General features: G+C 31.8%; 1 long non-coding RNA gene across 1 annotated transcript in view; it reads right to left on the bottom strand.

Annotated features, from left to right (window-relative positions):
• LOC110599222 (uncharacterized) overlaps positions 1-15,416 on the bottom strand; it is a 43,822-nt gene that overhangs the window by 24,795 nt on the left and 3,611 nt on the right. Inside the window, exon 2 of the long non-coding RNA XR_013424101.1 lies at positions 325-385. This is a non-coding gene — a long non-coding RNA (uncharacterized LOC110599222). The remainder of the gene's footprint in view (positions 1-324; positions 386-15,416) is intronic.

The raw sequence follows: 15,416 nt of genomic DNA, 5'->3' as shown, positions 1-15,416 counted from the left end.
ATCTATCAGAATTAAAGAAGAAATGAAGACCTTCCAGGAAAAGTATAAACTGTGGTAACTTGTGACGACTAAATGAATATTACATAATATACTTAGGGAATTCTAAAATAAGAAAAGTAATAAAGATAAATATGGTCATGAGAGCATGGGAAAAATATATATCTCATGAGAAGAGTAGATAAGAAGATGAGAATAAGAAAATAACCTACATTATTAATACAGAAAGCTACGAAAACTGTGAGATGAATAAGTGGATAATAAATGATTATACACTAGTCAAAACAAATAGAAGAAAAACAATAGATGGCATATAAAAGTATATACCTTTCAAAAATAATGCAGAGTATAAATGGTCTTGATTCTCCACTCAAATGATGTTCACTGGCTGATTGGAATTAAAAACAAAATACTTCCAATAAGAAACTCATTGGCAAAAGCATACACAGAAAGTAAATGTATGAAAAATAATATTCTGAGCAAACAGAATTCAAAAGCAAACAGGAATAGTTATACTCATGTTTGCAAAACAAATGTTAAGCCAAAGTTATTTAGAAAAGAAAAAAGAAGTTTACTACATAGTTACAAAGAAAACAATTCATCAAAAATGTATAACAATTATAAACATGCATTTAACATTGGGGCAAACAATTGTATGCTGAAAAAAAAATCTCCTGGATATAAAAGGAGAGATAGGACCCAATTTTGGGTTACTTCAATGCCCCACTCTCATTAATAAATAGATTGTAACAAAAAAAATCAATATAGAAACATCAGAGTTAAAATACATTATACATAGATCTAATTGAATTAATAGGTAACTACAGAATAGTCTATCCAACAACTGCAGAATATAAATTTTTTCATAATCTCTTGTACTAAATTAAACATAAATTACATCATAAATAAGTCTTAATGAATTCAAAAACATTGAAAGAGTTTCTTGCATCTTACCATATTAATATGAAATAAAACTAGAAAGCAATAGCAATATAAACTACAGAAATTATACAAATACATGGATATTGAACAATACACTTTTTCAATGAATGGTGTGATATTGAAGAAGTTGGGGAAAATTAAAAAATTTATAAATTCAAATGAATAGGGTGTTATGACATTCTAGTACCTGTAGTACACAGCAAACACAGACATTTATAGCGATGAGCGACTACATTAAAAAACTGGAGAGATCTCAAATAAGTTATTTAATAATACATCTTAAGGTCTCAGAGAAACAAGAATTAGTAGAAGGAAAGAGATAATAAGGATCAGGGCAGGAAAAAAAAAGAAGCACAGGCTAAAATAATTCACTACACAGGGTCAATGTGATGAACATTTGGTTCTTTGAAACGATTAGTAAAATTGACAAATCCTTAACGAAACTAACTAGAGAGATAAAAGACTAAAAAAAAAAAATAAAATTAGAGATGAAATGGTGTGTATTAAAACAGACAACAGTGTACGTCATAGGCTTAGTAGGGAATGCTTTGAAAAACCATATGCCAATAAGCTGGAAAAGCCAAGAACAGATGGGCAAATTTCTGAACACATATGACCTAAAATTTAACTAAAAGGGTAAAAAATCCTAAATAAATGAATAACAAGCAATGATTTTACACCAGTAAATAAAAAGTCTCCCAACAAAGAAAAGTTCAAGGACTGGATGAATTTACTACTGATTTTTTTCCAGACTTTTAAAGAATAAATACCAAAGTTCCTCAAGCTATTTCATGAACTAGAAAGGAAGGAACACTTGGAGATACATTCTATGAAGTCAGCGTTAGCCTACAACCAAAATCTGATAAAGACAAAACAAAAAAGAAAACTATAGATCAATATCATTGGTAAACATAGATACCAAATTCTCAAGAAAATACTGCCTAATTAAATTCAACATCACATTAAAAATAGCGTGTAAAGTGCTCGCCTCACATGCATGGGGACATCGGTTGCATATGAACACTACAAAAAAACTATACACATAATATATATTCATACACACATGATGTATGTATATGTATATACATATCTGTATATTGATAGATATAGATATATAAATATATGTGGTGATATACACCATGTTTTCATTCCAGGGATGCAAGAATGATTCAACACATGCAAATCAATGAACGTAATACACTACACAAATAGGATCAAAGAAAAAAAAACAATTACACATCATCTCAATAGCTTAATAAAGAGCCATTAATAACACTCAGCATCCCTTCATGGTAAAATTCCCTGAATAAATTAGACTGAGAAGGATCATATTTCAATATAATAAAGGCTATATATTACAATTCTATAGCCAACATGATACTGAAAGGGAAAAACTGAAAGAATTTCCTTTCAAATAAGGAATAATACAAGGATGTCCACACTTACCACTCTTTTTAAATTTTTTATTCTTATTTGTTATATATGACAGCAGAATGCATTACAATTCATTTACACATATATAGCACAATTTTTAATATCTCTGGGTGTATACAAAGTATATTCATACCATTTGTGTCTTCATACATGTATTTAGGGTAATGTTGTCTATCACATTCCACCATCTTTTTTTACCCCCTTGCTCCCTCCCTTCCTCTCCTTCCCCTCCTTCCCCTTTGTCCTATCTAGAGTTTATCTAATCGTCCCATGCTCCCCCTCCCAACCCCACTATGAATCAGCCTCCTTATATCAGAGAAAATATTTGTCATTTGGTTTTTTGGGATTGGCTAACTTCACTTAGCATTATATTGTCCAACTCTCTCCATTTACCTGCAAATGCCACAATTTTATTCTCTTTTATTGCTGAGTAATATTCCATTGTGTATATATGCCACATTTTCTTTATCCATTTGTCTACTGAAGGGCATCTAGGTTGCTTCCAAAGTTTAGCTATTGTGAAATCACACTTATCACTATTACTCAGTGTACTTGAAATTTTAGCCAGAGGAATTCGGCAAGAGAAAGAATTAAAAGTGACATGAATAGGAAATAAGAAGTCACATTATCCCTGCTGCAAGTGATATGAACCTATATTCATAAATCTTAAAGATTCAACCGAAAGACTTAAAATTGATAAATTCAGCAAAGTTGCTGGACACAAAATCAATACACACAAATCAGTAGCCTTTTTATATGCCAATAATAAACTCACTGAGGAAGAACATAGGAAACAATCCCATTCATAGTATTCTCAAAAAAGTTCTAGGAACAAACAATAAAAACAATGAAACACTGAAGGAAGAAATTTTAAAAAGATGGAAACAATCCACATGTTTATGGATTGGGAGAATATTGTTAAATTGGCCATACTACCAAAGTGATATACAGTTTCAGTGCAATCCCCATCAAAATACCATTGTAAATTTTTACAGAACAAGAAAACCAATCCTAATTTTTATTTTCAAGGACAAACTGTCCCAAATAGCCAAAGTGATCCTGAACAAAAAGAGAAATTCTAAAGGTATCAAAATAAATGTTTTCAAAATATACGACAAAGCCATAGTAACAAAAAAAAATCATGGTGCTGTCATAAAAATAGACACATAGAGCAATGATAGAACACCTAGAAATAAACCCACATGTCTACAGCTGATTTTCAACAAAGAAGTGAGAAACAAACATAAAAAAAGACAGCCTCTTAAACAAATGGTGTTGGGAAAACTAGATATGTAAGCATTTAGAAGACTGAATCTAGATCTACAAAATGGGAGAATATCCTGCCAGTTATACATATGACAGACGATTACTATTCAGAATATGTAAAAACTCAAACAAATTAAGAACAGAAGAACAAATACCCCCCCCACCCCAAAATGGGCAAATAATCTAGACAGATACTTCTCAAAGTAAAAAAGTACAAATGGCTAATATGCATATTAAAATGCTCATTGTCTTTAGTTATCAAGGAAATAGAAATCAAAATTTATTTGAGATTTCATCTCACCCTAGTCAAAATGGCTATTATATTTTAAATTGGTAAATGCTAGTAAGGATGTAGGGAAAAAACAGGAATCCTTGTCCAATGTTAGTGGGAATGACAACTAATACAGGCACTGTAGAAAACAGTTATGGAGGTGCCTTTAAAAACAGAAATATAAATAAAACTAAAGAAATTGCCATATTATCCAGCTACACAACACATTGATATTTATATAAAGAAAAAGAATCAGCATACAAAAGAAATACCTGAGTACCTATGTTCATTGCAGCAATCTTCACAATAGCCAAGATAAGAATTTGTCCCAAGTGCCCATCAACAAATGAGTAGATTTGAAAAGTTGTATATATATATATACACACACACAATGGAGTATTATTTGACCATAAAGAAGAATGAAATCATGTCATGTGCATGAAAATTGATAGAACTGGTATTCATCATTTTCAATGAAATAAGATAGACAAAGAAAGATAAATATCTATTATCTCATGTTTTCTCGAATATGTGGAAACTAAGAAAGAGAAAGAAAGAAAGAAAGAGAGAAAAAAGAGAGAGTGATAAAAGAAAAGAAAAACTATGATTTAGAAGTGTCATAGGGACTATTAGGGCAGGAGAATGGGATGGGGGAACATGGGGATACAGGGGAGAACTTCAGATGGTAGAAGGGAGGGTGAGCATGATCCAAGAATGATGTATGCATATATGAAAATGTCAGAGTGAAAATAATTTTTACAATAAATATATGTTAATAATTTTTTTAAAATCAAATCCTAAAAATCTAGTGAGGATCTGGAGAAAGGGTAACTTATATAATGCCAGTGGGAATGCAAATCAGTACAGTCAGAGTATGTAGGTTCCTCAAAAACTTAAAAATAGAACTACTACAAGATCTAGCAATGCAGCTGATGGGGATGTCTCCAAAAGAAATGAATCACTGAATCACATTGAACGCTCATATTTATTGCCAAGATATAGAATTAACCATAGTGTCCACTGATTGATGAAAGAATAAAAAAAATGTGTTTCTCATATATATGCAGTGGAATACTATTCACCCATAAAAGGATGAGATCCTGTCATTTGGAGCAATGTGGATAGACCTGAAGTTTATAGTAAGTGAAACATGCCAGACACAGAAAAAAAAAATAGCTGCTGCATGATTTCATGTATAAGTAGAATCTATTTCTATGCACTGAGCTCATAGAAATAGAAAGCAGAATGATGGTTTTAAGTGACTGGAGAAGAGGGGAAGGGAAAGAAGAATGAAAAAAAGATTAGTTAATGGTAAAAATTATAGCCAGAGAGGAGGAATAAATTCTGGTGTCGTTTTAAGCAGAAAGGAAATTATAGTCAACAATATTGTTTCACAGAATTCTAAATATCAAGGAAAATATTTTGAATGTTTTCATTGCAAAAAAATGACAAATGTTTAGGTATTAAATCACTCAATTCTAATGCTCAACATAGGTCCATACTTTAAGTTCTCCTATGCTAGATCAAGGACTGTAACAGGAGCTACAAAGTTTTTCAAATGCTAAATATGAGAAATGATTAATTTAGTTTCCATTCCAAAGTACTAATTTCTGATGATCTAATGAGTACCTCTTAACTCATTTTATCAAGACTGATTAACTCTCCATTTCTCTGTAAGTTTACTAAAGCCTTTTTCATCAAGATAGGCAGGGTCAAAAGATAATTATTATTCAAAATGTCCAACATTAAAAATAAACAGATACTTAGGGAGTTGGAACGAATCTTAATGGACAGTATCTTAGGCACAAATATTCACTATCATTTACTTTCAGACAGCCTGTTATTATTGTACATTACTTACATTAACTATTACTTTAAAAATGTGGCTATATCAATTGCACCAACATATGGTGGACCATTGGATGTTTAATTTTATTATTAATTTTATTTTTATGTACATATGACAGCGGAATGACTTACAATTCATATTATACATATAGAGCACAAATTTTTCCTATCTCTGGTTGTATAAAAAGTACATTCATACCAATTCATATCTTTATACATGTACTTTGGATAATGATGTTTGTCACATTCCACCATCATTTCTATCCCCATGCCTCCTCCCTTCCCCTCTCAGGCCTCCTCCCATGCTCCCCTTCCTACCCCACTATGAGTCAGCCTCCTTATATCAGAGAAAACATTTGGCATTTGTTTTTTGGGGATTGGCTAACTTCACTTAGCATTGTCTTCTCTCACTCCATTTAATTTACCTGCAAATGCTATAATTTTATTTGCTTTTATTGCTGAATAATATTCCGTTATGTATATATGCCACATTTTTTTGTCCATTCATCTACTGCAGGGCATTTAGGTTGGTTCCACAGTTTAGTTATTGTGAATTGTGCTGTTATGAACATTGATGTGTCCCTGTAGTATGCTGTTTTTAAGTCCTTTGTGTATAGACCCAGGAGAGGGATAGTTGGGTCAAATGGTGGTTCCATTCCAAGTTTTCCAAGGAGTCTCCATACTGCTTTCCATAATGGGAGCAAATTTTTTACCCCTCACACATCAGATAGAGCACTAACCTCTAGGGTATATAAAGAAACTAAACACCTCCCCCCAAAAAAAGAAAAAAGAAATAAGCCAATCAACAAATGGGCCAAGGACCTGAACAGACACTGCTCAGAAGATGATATATAATCAATCAACAAATATATTTAAAAATGTTCATTTTTCACTAGCAATTAGAGAAATGCAAATCAAAACTACTCTAAAATTTCATCTCAATCTAGTCAGATTGGCAGCTATTATGCATACAAACAACAATAAATGTTGGTGAGGATGTGGGGAAAAGGTACACTCATACACTGCTGATGCGACTGCAAATTGGTATAGCCAATATGGAAGGCAATATGGGTGATTAAGTTTAACACTAAGTTTTGAAGGAAATCATTATGCTACCCTGATACTTAACAGAACATAGTGCTTTGCACATAGTTGATGTACTTTATACATCAACTATGTACAAAGAACATTGCAAAAAAATGTAAGAAGATATTACTATATTGGGGGTCATAGGGCATAAAAATTGTCTTTATGAAGTTTCTAATCTAGTTTTGGAGCAAACAGTGAAGAAAGAACTGTGCAATAGGAAATTCTGAGGTCATACATATTGGAATTCAGGCTATACAAACTATTTATAAGCAAGAAATTCGTCAACTGAAATAACAAATATTTCAGCTAATCCCTACAGAATGGGGTTTTTGCTTTGTTTCTTTTTAAACAGGAGAAGTTAACACTATAGTTAAAGCAAAATATAACAGAACAGCAGATATTAGGAAGTATGGGGAGCTTTGGTCACTTGAGTATTTTGCATGAACAAATAAATAATCAGTTTTTGTTAGGAGACTAGGAGGAAATTTTCCATGACCTGTTTTTTTCTTCCTACTTCTACTGAAGATGTTTATATTATTTTCACCAGAATGATTAACTTTGGCTATTTCTGCTTTAAAGCAGATCATAGATTACAAGTCTAATTATCTGAAACAACTAAATGTAATCAATAAAAAATCTGATGAAATACAAAATAACAATTATCAAATGATAAATTTTTGCCTCTCTCTTACTCATTGGCATTCTATTGATCATTTAAGAACTTACCTCCCTATTCTCAGACCAAATTTTACCTCTTCTTATTTTATATCCATAGTAATTTGTGTGTTTCTGGGACACAAAAGCCAAATGATATATTAATTTCAGAATTTATTTAGTAATTTATTTGGTTTCCCTTGTAGTATTGAATTGTATCAAACAATCAAAATTGTCCATCAGATTACATTTGCCTTTTTTCCTTAACTGGACAAATGCATTAAATAAATTTTAGTATTCTATCATAGGAATGACATTTAGATAAATATTTTCTCCTTTTGTGTAAATGTACATCTGTAAACTATAAAGATTTTAAGATATGAACATAGCCATAGTATATATTTTGATGTGGTTATTCTATTTTTAACAGAGTCCTCAAACATTTGTGAAAATACCCATAAAAATACATAAATTTTTATTAATAATTTGAAATATTTTCACATGATACTGGTGCATTGTCAAATGTCTGTTATCTGTTAAAAACATAACTTTTAAAAAATTATAACTTAAATTAACCAAAGTGATAGTGATATTCTATGCAGTTACTTTCTTCCAACCACCTGGTATAGGGATAGGAGATATTTTATAACTTAATTTGATCAATAGTCACTGAAAAAGTGTGGCTCAGAGATGTATTGCTTAACAGCAAGTTTATGTACAGTTATCATTGTTCAAAGCATTTGTACTGGTAGATATTATATTTCCTTTCACAAAATTTTAGTTACATTTTTTTATTAAAAAATAATGAGCTATATACAATCATGTTTGGTAAAAAAGAAAGAAAGAAAGAAAGGAAGGAAGGAAGGAAGGAAGGAAGGAAGGAAGGAAGGAAGGAAGGAAGGAAGGAAGGAAGGAAGACGGAAAGAAAGAAGGAAAGGAAGAGAAAGAAAGAAAAGTGGTCATATCAATTGTATCACTATATGATGGACCATTGGGTGATTAAGTTTAACACTGGGTTTTGAAAGAAATCATTTTGCTACCTTGTTACAACACAGAACAATGAATGAAAATGAAGCCATTTGGAAATCAAATCTAGGTGAGATGTAATCCTATTTGTAGTATTGTTTAGAAATGTAAAATTTCCTCAAAGTAATTACCCTTAAATTTTTCAATTAGCCCATTATGATTTTGATTTAATCATTGGAGATTTGAGTACTTAGTATCGTATGTCAATAAAATTATTGTACAAATATTTCTGACAGAAATTTTTCTTTGGGGAATTATGTAGAAATTGCATAAGATGAGGATATTTCATAACTTGAGTATGTACATGTTTTTTGGGGATCATTTGCATGTGACAGAGAACAAGAAAATTCTGGTGAAACTTCAGATATCAAAGGAAACTTGTGAAAGTATCTCTCTAGTCACTTCTCTGTTGAGGGGAACCATGATGCACAGTTTTTATCAGAGCCATAAGGAAATGCTGGCTGGGTTGAATTTCTGCGAATATGAAGGTTTTTCTGGTTTTATAAAAAGAGGATAGAAGAAGTCAATATATTCTTATCTCCCTTTTGGCCTCTTTATTTCTTCTTTGTGTAATTCATTTTTACCTGGAATTCTGATTAGAAGACTGGAGGTGCAGAGCTATTTTGCAGCCGGGAAGAAACAAACTTGAGAAAAAGAGGAGAACAGAAGATTAAATAACCCTGTGTTTTCCATAGCAAATGCCTGAGCTGTCCTGCCCAGGGCTCCCTAACAAAGACTTGTGTATGGCATAAGACTGAGGCATCTGCGTCAAACATGTTAATATAGAGTTTTCTGTTGCTTCCAGCCAAGTACAATTCTAACAGAAACACTTCTAATCACTCTAGGTAGTGAACTTCCTCCTCCATCACTTACTAATCTTATTTCAGTGCCAAAGCCCAGGAGAATGCCAATGTAACATTGCTTAATACAGACATCAGTGTTGAAAGTCTGTAAAAATGCCAGATTCTAGAACTATCCTAATTACTATAGAAATGAACTCACCACATAAAATATCACTCACAAATAAAATAACACCCCAGGTGATTTCTTTCATGAACTATGTAAACAATTGTTTAGAGCAAAGGATTCCCTCTACATGATGTTTCTTTTCTCCTCATCTTATTTAATGATGCAATGTCTCCCAAATCTTTCATGACAAAATATCATAAAGTAAAAGTGAAAATATTTGAAGCAGGAATTTCTGACCTGAATTTATTTATGGATTATAATTTAACAAAACGATGAGAAATGACAGCAAAAAAATGACCTGCCAGGGAAAATCATTCAATATTATTTACTGCTATGTAACATTATGCTATGAAATAACAATTTGAATAAAAATGGTGAAAAAGTAAACCTTTAAAAAGCAGTAGAAAATCTGTATGTAGTCAATGAGAATTATTTCCAATGTTTAAGTCTTTCCAGGGCTAACAATGTTAATGACTAATTCAAAGGAGGGCATACACCATAGTTATTTAGTAACTCTCTTTATGAAATACATTAATAGTATTCAGCAAAATAATTTAATGCAGAATACTTGAAATAAAATATTAGTGTAATACAATTTCATAATCATATTTGGTCCAAGATAAGGCAGAATATTCAGTTAGGACAAATTAGAGACAGAGAAATGGAAATTTCTCTCAGAAAAGATTAAATATGTCTACATTGGGTAAAAGCATATGAAAGAATTTCAAGATTCAAAGTGCTATAAAGCATTACCAAAATGTGCTCGAATGTGCAGTATGGCTTAGATATGCAGTGTTGGTTAAAAAGAAACATTCAAATTAGTTATCAAATTTAGAAATTTAACAGATTTGGAAGAAGGAGTATGTTTTAGCAGTTAGGAAAGTAAGAGATTCACATATTAGATACAAAGCTCGAAAATGAAGTGAACGAAACTCATTTTATGACCACAAGCAAATCTTCTCTCTATTTCTGTTTTCTTAGCTGTAAAACTGGGTTGAGATAAAGAACAGTTCTTGGTTCCTAACCTGCCTTACTCAGTAAGCAGGAAGTTCCTTTCAGTCAGTGCAGAAAAGATTAAAAAAGAAAGGGCACTAAAAACAAATAGTAATGCACAGCCTAGTTGTATGTATAGGTCCTAGATTTTATTGTTAACCATCAATAATGACCATTTGCAAGTATGATTATCTTTAACTGATAGTTTGCAAGTGTGATTATCTTTAACTGATATTCAAGCACAAGCTACTTAATTATAAATATATTTTTCCATCTGGGTAATTTGAAAATTGAATTGATTTTACATGACAATAAAGTATGTTACTGTACTCCATATGCATATATATATGTGTGTGTGTGTGTGTGTGCGTGTGTGTGTGTAATATATGTATATATATGTACTTCTTTATAATTCCATTAAAATGGATGTCATTATATAGTAAATTATTTATAGACACCTTTTACTATACATTTGCTATAAATGTGCATTACCCTGAATGAAGCATGTCTAATGTCTATGTTTTCTAGAAATATATTCTTATTGATACTTGAAAATTATATAGTTTCTTCATTTTATATGGGTTATAAGTGTTGGTGTAGATTTGGGGTTGTGCTATTTTAAATGGTTTCTGGATTCTGGACTATTAGGAATGACCATCTTCTAGAAAGTTTATGGTAGACTCATAATTAATTGAATTCCTTCCTTTCTCTCTCTTTTTTCTTTTTACTATTTCTTGTTTTCGTTTCTTCTTTAAACTCTTTTTTTTAACTTTCTCTTTCTCTTCTCTCTTCATTTCTCTCCAACTCTTTCTCCCCTTCCTTCTTTTTTTTCCTTTCATATCTTCATCTTCTATATCTTCCATTCCCACTTGCTCCAGTCTCTTCTGCCTCTCTTACCAGTCCCAACTGCCTTTCTTCATGTCATCTTCCCTACCTTCTTTTCAAACACCCATTCACATGTTCATCCTGCATGCTTTCCTTTCTTCTTTGTTATAACCATACTTACTGGACACTGCTATGAGGCAGATGGCATGTTCAATATTAGGAATCCTGAAATAAATAACACATGGTCTCCAAGAAACTGAGTATGTGTCTAAAAGGAAGGATGAAAAATCTAAAACTAAAAATCTAAATTCACACCAAAGACAATGGAGAAAGAGATATGGATTGGAAAATGAGGCTGTGCATAAACTTCTATACTAACTTTCAGAGACCCCCATGCAGCTATACAGTACAGGCTATAAGCCTCCTCCTTCACATTGCTAACATTATACTACATATTATCACAAACATTAAGAATTGTTCTCTCTGACAATCTCAGTCCCTTCTTTCAATAATTGCTCATCATATTGTCATTTAGATTTGTCAAAATAACATATGCTTGGGTTTTTTAAACTCTAGGTATTCCCAAGAAAGGCCTATCTTTAAAACTGGCCATTGGCTTGGTTTATTCTCAGGAATAACTGAAAATAAACCACTGAGTTCTTGGAATATTCTGCCTGGTAAGAGTGTTTTCTATACTTGAGGTCTTCGGCCATATGGTATCAGTTTAAAAGCTGAGTGCTAGAGCCCCAGCAACTGAGGTCAGTCACACAGGCATTGTGTCGTAGCTCTGTTGCTGATCTGTGACAAAAATGCTGTATACCAAAATCTCTGGTGAGCTTGCCTGGTTAGCAGCACTTCACATGCATGGTCATGCATTATTTCTGGGAAAATTAAGCCAGTCTCCTAGTGGGTAGTCTAAGAGGTTACATCTGGAAATGTACACCTGGTTGTTCTGAATCTGAGCCTTGTGCCTTTTTTCTTTGTTTTAATCTGCTATTGAGGTTTCTATATGAGATGTTCTCCCAAAGCTTATGTGTGAGAAAATGCTAGAATCTTCAGAGGAGAAATGATTAGATTGAGAGTCATAACCTAATCAGTGGGTTAATCCATGGATATGGATTAGCTAAATGATAGCTATGGTAGGCAAGTGGTGTATGGCTGAAGGAGGGAGATCCCTGGAAGCATGCTTTTGGGGTTTATATTTTGTGTCTGATGAGCAGAGCTCTCTCTCTTTCTGCTTCCTTATTATCATTTCTGGAGTTTTTCTCCTTCACCCTGCCCTTCTGTCATGATGTTTTGCCTCACCTTGAGATTTGGAATTGGCTGACTATGGACTGAATCTTTGAAACAGTGAGCCAAATTAAACTCTTCCTCCTCTAATTTATTCTTGTCAGATCTTTTGGTCATAGCAATGCAAAACTGATTAAAACATCTACTTCTCACTACATAAAATGATAAAAATAAGTATAACAATTTTATGAGTCCTGTGAGTCCTTCTAGTGATCAACAAACCTGTGAATGGTCTTAGGGATCAGGAATACTCCAAAAACGCCTGGCAATTTTATGATACTTTCGAGATAACACATTGCATTATAATTATACAAGATGATACCACTGGGAGAAACTGGGTGAAGGTCAATGACACTATGTAGTACTGTTTCTTACAACAGCATGTGAACAAATAATGAGTGATCATACACAAAAAGAAAAAAAATTAAATACATTTTTAAAATTATACCCTCACAAGGTATGCATTTTATTTCATATAAATTATACCTCAGTAAAATTTATTTTAAAAATTCTGGACCTTGACACATATGTTCTAAGACAGAATAATGAAAAGATGCTACAATTGTCAGTAAGAGGTTAAGATTGAAAAAAGTTCTAAATTACTTTATTATTACTTTATTTGCCCTTCATATAATAGCCAGAATCATTTATGCATTCCCTTGATGATGGGAACTTTTAATACTAAATCAACTTTTTGTGATTTTCCACTTAGTTTGAATGTTTTCCCAAAAGACTCCTCAATCTCTCCCACAAATAAGCTTTCATAATTCAGCCTCATCATTTTTCCAGAAATGCTGAAACAGGCTGTAAATCTAGTTATACACAAACTAGAACACCTCCTTCATAAATAAAAGACAAACTTAATAACCCCTACTCAATCAACTTAAAATATATTTATTGAGAGCTTATTTAATGCTAATTTTGTACCAGGATTTGCATAAATTAACAAATTATTATAAAACAAGATCCAAACCTTCCTGGATCTTATCATAGCTTTGTTACGTGCTATGAGATCCTGATTAAATTTCTCATTCTTGCTCATCTCAGGTTATTCTTAATGTATATGATTTTGATAATTATAAGAGTCAACATGCCAATTAAACCAATTTTAAGATCTATTTTTTGGGGGGAATTCCAGGGATAAGTCCAGGGGTGCTTTGTCACTGAGCCACATCCCCTCTCTTTTATTTTTTATTTTGAGATAGGATCTTGATAAGTTGGTTAAGTCTTCTCTAAGTTGCTGAGGCTGGCCTTGAACTTTCCATTCTCCTGGCTCCTGTGAGTCACTGGCATTACAGGTATATGCCATCATGTCTGGCTAAGATATGTTGAGAGAAATGAAGTTTCATACACTATTTTTACTCATATACAAAATTATTTTTTAAATCAAGAAATAAATTATCCTTTAAGCAACCTTACCAATATACCCTATCAAATTTTCATCCATAATATTCATATAATCCCTTACTTTAAAACTTACAATTGTGTATGTATTTTTCTTAAAGTATAACAATTCAGTTAGGTCACTAATTATCATGTATGTTGATTATTGATAAATGGGTCAGCAATATATATATTGAATAGATTATCTGCAGAAATAGGTGCTATATTTCAGGGAAGGGACTGTCAACACCTCATCTCTACAGAAAGAGTTTGTTCTTATGATAAATATTATGTATTATTAATAAGATGAGCCATATTAATGATTTGGATGGAAATCATGTGAAATATGTTTCTATGAAAGTTACTGAGTTAGAGTGAATAATAACCATTTGGATTAAATTCACATATAAAGTAGGTTATCAAAAATTATTTAAGTTTCTCAAGAAATATCAAATGTTCTAACTCATATGCATGTGTTAATATATTGCAAGTATATGAAATGGTATTATTCCAAATTATTAGGATGGGCATGATTTACCAATAGCATTCTTTAACTACTTCTTGTGCTCCAAACACTCTATCTCATTCTCCTTCTTTCTGTCTCACACACATATGCCAATAACAAAACTTTAATCTAAATTAGATAATTCTATGTTAATATCATTAACTTACTAATTTAAAAATGTAGAGTATTTCTATTGTAGGATAGCTGTCATTTAAATATTCACTAGATGCCAGATTTTGTGCTAAGCCATGTATATCTGTTCTATTATTTATTCTTCACACAAAACTGAAAGTTAGGAATTGTTACACTGATTTTAGAAATGAAGCTATAAATAAAATAGTTTAACCATTTTTATTAGTTTTTTCTATAAAAGGCAATTTGGTGTTAGAACACAATTTTTCCCCTGCCTGTTCTTCTATTCCATGCTGCACAGAAATATGGTTGTTTTAATAGATGACCTCAAAATTTCTGCCTCTTACAAAAGTCTAGAACTACATATGGCAATAGCAGCCAAAATCTGCTTAACTCATAACTGTAAAGTTAGATAATTCATAAGTTAAATGTGACCCAGTTAATAGGATAATACTCAGCATCTCCATAGAAGCCTACATTAAAATAGCCATTAAAATGTCACACTGTGTAATCAAGTAGTAAAATAGTTTTCCTAAATTGAGAAAATTTTGCATTAATCAATTTGTTTTCCACATCTGTTTTGCCACAAATCACATCACTTATTTGATCTTAAAAACTTTCCTTTCTCTATCAAGATAAAAATGCCACCAAAATATTCCAAAGTATTTCCTTAAGATTCAAGCAATAGTGTATGATACTTGAGTAATTTCTAATGTATATTTCTTAAGCAAGTTTCCACTAATTCTGTGAGCTTTTGTGCAGAATCATTTTTATATAAGATTTATTAAGTAC

The sequence above is a fragment of the Ictidomys tridecemlineatus genome, chromosome 7 (genome assembly GCF_052094955.1).
Source record: "Ictidomys tridecemlineatus isolate mIctTri1 chromosome 7, mIctTri1.hap1, whole genome shotgun sequence".
NCBI lineage: Eukaryota > Metazoa > Chordata > Mammalia > Rodentia > Sciuridae > Ictidomys > Ictidomys tridecemlineatus.
The sequence above is the reverse complement of the archived record's forward strand: the minus strand, read 5'-3'. Positions and strand labels throughout refer to the sequence as shown.